This window comes from Herpailurus yagouaroundi, unplaced genomic scaffold (assembly GCF_014898765.1).
Source record: "Herpailurus yagouaroundi ecotype Mexico unplaced genomic scaffold, PumYag 202, whole genome shotgun sequence".
NCBI lineage: Eukaryota > Metazoa > Chordata > Mammalia > Carnivora > Felidae > Herpailurus > Herpailurus yagouaroundi.
The window spans coordinates 7,356,839-7,362,838 of record NW_024412433.1 but is presented as its reverse complement, the minus strand read 5'-3'; the positions used below and the strand labels follow the sequence as shown (position 1 = coordinate 7,362,838).

General features: G+C 44.0%; 1 protein-coding gene across 4 annotated transcripts in view; it reads left to right on the top strand.

The window, feature by feature from the left end:
* The first annotated feature begins 345 nt into the window (after window positions 1-345).
* The window catches only part of GIGYF2 (GRB10 interacting GYF protein 2), a 153,539-nt gene continuing 147,884 nt past the window's right edge, over window positions 346-6,000 (top strand). For 3 of the 4 annotated variants that reach the window (XM_040450663.1, XM_040450660.1, XM_040450665.1), the window contains exons 1-2: window positions 346-456; window positions 5,381-5,446. The gene's annotated coding sequence lies outside the window, so the exon portion shown is untranslated. The remainder of the gene's footprint in view (window positions 457-5,380; window positions 5,447-6,000) is intronic. The other variant, XM_040450662.1, reaches the window with a different exon arrangement.

Below are 6,000 nucleotides of genomic sequence, written 5' to 3'. Positions count from 1 at the left end.
AGTTCTAGTGTTGAAAATCAGCTCGTAAATGATGAAGAGCTTTTTGAACTGCGAACTGGCTCTGGATTGGGTGCATAGGACGGTGAGTCACACAGTGCCTGGCCGGGGTCCAACTCTGAACACCAACTCTACTCAACTCAAGGGCAGGCAGGGAGCCCCATCCCAGGACCCGCAGGCGCCTGCGCCTTGCCGCGGCCCCGCCCTCTTCCAGCCTGACATCCGGGGCTCGGGCAGGGGCGTGTTCGGGGAAGAGGGGCGGGAGGCAGCGGAAAAGAAGGACGTCGTGGGAGGCTGGATCAGCGGGTAAGGGAGGTGAGGCGGGGCGGGGGAGGAGCAAGGGGCGTGGCGGAAGGAGCGCGCTGTCACGTGACGTGCGTGGCGACGTGTCGGCCATCTTGTGTTGTTGAGGCTGAAGACTGACTTGGATTCTGAGAGACTCCCTGTCCCGGACCGCAGGTAACCAGCGACTCCGTCTCGCTCCCCTGCCCGGCTCCGCTCCGCGCCCCGACTCCGCTGTCTCCCATCACCCCCCCACCCCCCATGGAGCCGCCCGGGACTCCTGCCCGCGGTCGCGTCCCCGCCGCTCCGGTCCGACCCGGCCCAGCCGCATGGACAACCCACAGGCCGCCCCGGCAGCGGCCACGGCCGGCTAGGGCGTCAGGCGAGGGGACAGGTCAGGTGCTGGGCCGGAGGGAGCCTCCTACCCCGCGAGGCGGCACGCCGGGCCCGGGCGCGTCTCGACCGCCGAGCCGGGGAGCCCCCACCTCCGGGGCCCGGTGGCATCGCGGGGGGGGAGCCGAGGAGGGGAAGAGGGTGGTGGGGTGGGCAGTGTCAGGCCGATTTGTTCAGGGCCAGAGGGTTCGCCTTCTGCTACCTGCTCCCCGGGCCAGCCACCCGCCCAGGCTGGGGTGCTCGGGGTAACAGCTGCCTCGGCCAGACAGCTGCTCCTGCCGGCCCTCCTCCCCACACCTGGCCTCCGGGAGGTGCGCCTTTGCCTTCCTCACCGAGCATCTGCACTGTGGAGACTCCTTCCGTGGCGAGAGGACGGGTCTGGACCAGGCCTGAGGCAAGGTGGAGCCATGATCTGAACCTGGGACGGAGGTTGGGAAAGTCGAGCCCGAGGCAGCTTTGGGACGTGAACATTCTTGTCAGATTGAGATGGGTATTAGTCTTTTCAGTGTCAGCAGTTTCCCACGAAGCACTTGGAATACTTGAGTTTTGTGGCTGAAGCCTAAATCAGATTGATACTTCCGGCCACAGAATGGTCTATGAAAGAAGCAGGTTGCATGACCCTGTTTGGGAAGCAGCAACGTTGCTTCGCATTTATATGGCACTGTGTTTTGTTTTGTTTTGTTTTGTTTTCCTTTCCCTGAAAGTCAAAGCACGTAAGCACACCAAGTTTTCTCTGTAAAGGAAGGTGAGTATTCCAATTACACTTAGAAGAAATTGAGGATGGGGCCGGAAGCTGTGAACAGCCTTTCATCCAGTGTTGTGCGTCTCGGATTATAGGCAGTTTTGATTCCCGGTGGGGTGTGCAGGGAAGATATTTTGTCCTTCCGTAGTATTTCCTTTTTAGAATCTAATCACTTCTTAGATTTAAAACAGTTTTTTTTTTCTTTTTTTCCATACCAGCCCTTTCTGTACGTTAACTTTCATCCGTCTGATATTTGCATCTCTGACCTTACGGAGTTTGTCCATTTTGGTTAGATCACAAATGTGTTCTCTCACTCATTGATGATTTCCTGTGTCTTATTAATTAGTGTAGCAGGTTTTGGAGTGCTCAGACGAGATGGATGGAATATGTACTTTTCTGTTACATCACATGTTGACATCAGTAGAGGATGCTGGGAAAAAAACTTCAAAGTGGCATGTATCTGGAGAAATGTCACACAGTTGTTCCTTTACATTTGACACCAAGGAATACACTGGTAATGGCACTGATTTATCGGCAAAGAAAGGGCTTTACACCTTTTGTGTACTTGACGAAGCATTTCAGAATTTTGAGACTGAGCAGGCGGAAGGGACTACGTGCTTCCCTTCCTTCATTCATGCATTCATTCATGTGACAAAGGTTGGGACTTTACTACACTGTTTGGTGCTGGGGCCAAAACAGACCAAAAATCCTTTCTCTGGGGAGCTCATTTCTAGACACACAAATAAAAACTCGGGTAAAATACATAGTGTTGTGGTAAATGATGCGGGGAAAAAAAATGAGGCAGAAATCGGATGACCAAGATTTAGGGGTTAATTTTAAGTTGTGTGCCCTGAGAAGGCTGCACGGAGAAGCTCAGGTTTGAAGAAGGACCTGACATAGGTGGAGGGATTCCTGTAGCTGTATGGAGAAGGAATGCTCCAGGCTAGGCAAGCTAGGGCAGGGATACTGAGGCAGAAGCTGAAGTGGGTGCAGGTCAGGTGTTGGGAAAAGTATGGAGGCTAGTTTAGCCAGAGGGACCCAAGAAGACGGAGGCTAGTAGAGAATGTGTACCCTGCTCATTGGTGCTAAGAGGGGTTGTTCAGTGACTTAGAAATTTTTTCCACATCTCTTGTGACTATTGGAAGGGGAGACCAGATTCTGGAAATTTGGGCCAGTATGCCCAGATCCCCTTCCCTCTGTGTATGACACACGCCCCACCCGAGTTTGGAAAAATCCAGGATGCTCATATAACATATTTCAGGAAATTGTCTTGAAAAATCTTTCTTAAAAGTGTTTAAATGAGATGGATGATAGACTGCCTAAAAATCTGGAATTGCTTTCGAGGGAGGGGATCTTTGGAACACTTATGAATATTTGAAAAGGTAGGGAAATTAATTTCCTGTGAGGTTTAGACACATCGTTAAGAAATACAACCTGGGAGAATGGTAGAATCAGCATATTAATTTATGTTATTCTTAATCTGATTAGTAAGAATTAAGAATTCTTAATTATCTCTGTTCTGTCCATCCTAGCTTTAAATTCCTCAGGGTCTCTTCCGCTAGTTTGTTTGTATGTCTTTTATAGCATTTTACATGTGTAGAACTTTTTGTGCTGAGTGTCTTATTTTTCCCCTTTTGCCTTTCAGACTAGCTGACAAGTTCACCAATTAATTTGATACTTCATAGGCTTGTTTTGTTTGGAAAAAAAATTTTTTTCTGATTTCCTTCCAGCTTATCTCCATATGCTTATTACTGAGCTTTCATAAATGTCTTTTTGCATTTAATTCACCTGAGGAATTTAATATTTTGGTTTTGAAGTGCCTTTGCTGGTGAGTTGAGTTGCATATATGAAAAATAATTTGTCATAGCTTGCCTGAAGCTCATGAGAAGAGAGGAATTTACAACTTCAGGGTGTGAGTGGAGCTCCTTGGCTAAAAGGAGACATAGCAATGATAGTGATGAGGTGGTATTTTTTAATGAATTTTTCCCCTCTTGTTCTTTTGTTGAATTTTTGAAATGACATTTTCATATTATGTCTTTGATGTCATATCATCTCATTTGTTCTCATGACTCTGCATTTTAATACTCCGTGTGTCTATTCTCTTTTTGTTGACTTTCACACTGGGAGATGACACTACTGATAGAGATTGCTGTCTGGGAGAACCTTTTGGGTGAAAAGATTATTGCTGACCCTTTTACCCTTGCCATTCTAAAGGATCTTTGATTTGTGCCATTTTCAAAGACTGACTTCATTTGCAGTTCTCCATTATCCCCTGCTGATTCAATTTTCAGTACTTTCTGTTTTATTCTATTTCTTATAGATTGTAGTGGGACCAGTCTCATTAGGTTGAATCTACAAGCCTCTGTTGGTGTTAATCCGGGTATCTTAGAGGCAAGTTAAATGTCCATTTTCCTTCAGCAATTTGAATTGCCTTAACATCATTTGGTCATCATTGTAAAACTCTGAACCCAAGCCTTTTTTCCCTATTCACCCTCTGCTAGGATTTTTATGGTAATAAAGTTCTAGGATTTCCATTCATTTTTAATGCCCTGAAAAGTTACATATTTTTAAATATATAAGTAGATTTTTACTCCATAGGAAGGCTTGCTGATAGTTGGAATCCTAGTATTTCTTAACCCAATTGGCTTTTTTTTGTTTGTTTTTTATGCTCTCAGATGACTGAGAAATACAGTAGATTAATTATATGGGAATGCAAAATGATACTTTTGTTGAATTGCTGGTAATTTAAAAAAAAAATTTTTTTTTTTAAGTAAGCTCTACACCTAATGTGGGGCTTGAACTCACGACCCTGAGATCAAATTGTACTGACTGAGCCAGCCAGGCGCCCCGAATTGCCCATAATTTTGTGTGAAGTTGAGGGGGAGGAATAGGGGGAGGTTTGAAAAACGAAAGAATACTCCCTTAAGTGGTTACAATTAATTTTATAAAAATATTTTCAAAGTATTATGTACCTACCTACTTCAAGTAATTAAAGTATACGATTTTATATTTTCTTGTTAACTGCAGAGTTTCATTAACTACAGAGGACTTGAACTTAATTATACTTGCAATAAGAGATACTTTAGAGCTTGTTTTTTTGAGTTAGGCCCAGAGAAGACTTTATTACCTAGTTGTCCCCTCTTTTCCTTTTGCCTGCCCTTATAAAACTAAACTAGACTGCATTGCACAAAGTTGAATGACCTTTTGGGTATTAAAATAACACGGCTATGTTTTTGCAAAGTTAAGGTCAAAAGGCAGACATCGCTTTCCCAAGTTACTTTCTTTAATTTGCAATTATTGTTTTTTTTGACACATAACAGCATTCAAAGCATTATTTGATTTTAGCTAAGAAACCACTTGAAGCTGTTGTGTTTCATTCAGTCTCCTCCTAGTCAATTGAGATGTCACCATCCTGTGGATTTTTAAGATGCTGTCTCATTAGAGCATTAAAGGAAGGTTGTGATTTTGCAACTGAAAGCACACCTGGAGTTTTGCTCCCTGGGCATTTTGGCAGTGGTTATATTTCTTGGGTTCACTGATTATTTGCATAGGATACATACTGTATTGCTGTGTTGGTGGCTGTCATTTTTCTATCAGATACGTTTAAAAATTGGTATCACATCCCTGCAATGTAGTTTGAATGAAAGCCCCAAGTAATCACTTTCCTAAACCCTGTATTGGTGCTCATTTGTCTTTATCAGAATCACTTAGAACTTCTGTTAAAAATATGTATTTTTTTAGTCCCCCTCCAGAGCTACTGAGAAACTCTTTAAATGTTAGGAAAATGGAAGTTAGTTTCTAAGCTAGTTTCTAAGAGACAGGGAGAGAATCCCAAGATGATTCTAATATTTTAACCAGGTTTGGAACCATTTCCTGTAAAACTATTCATTATAAGAGATTGTTTTTAAAAGTTTCCTAAGAGATTGATTGTTGGGTCAATTACTTTAATACTTTTGTTATTTACAGTGTTAAAAGGACCTGAACAAAGTCTGCTTGCATCTCCTGCTGTGAACCAGCAGAACTTTTGAACAGGTGAGTGTTGAAGGGAAGCACAGAGCTGAGGACTTAGGCAAACAGATGATTTTTGCTTTTAAGGTTTCAGGGTTTTTTTGCCTTTTTTTTCCCCCCTCCTGAAGTTATAGATAGTGATAGAAACAACTTCTTAGCTACTGCTCAGATTCCTTATGAACCACAAGAAGAATCATACCCTTTCTACACTGTTCCTATTGTGAATTTGTGTCTTAAACTGTTGTCATGATTTTCTGATGGTGTGAAATAGGAAGAGGAATTCTTTGGGAGCAGAAGTAAGGAGATACTTAAAGAACCTGGGGGCAGTTGGCTTTCATGAAGGACACGAACCAGAAACTGGGAAGCTTCTGGGAAGCGTTCGGGAGCTAAGGCAGCACAGATAGCACTTCCCTCCCTGCTGGCTGTCAGTGTCCTCTCTTGTCTCTTTTTATCCTGCTTTAGTTGTCTTTTCACAGTCTGGCCTTTCCTGCTTTAAAAACACATGGAAGAAAATCACCACTTTCATTCCTGGTGCCACATATGAACTTAAATTCTAGTGCCACTGCAACTGTTACTAG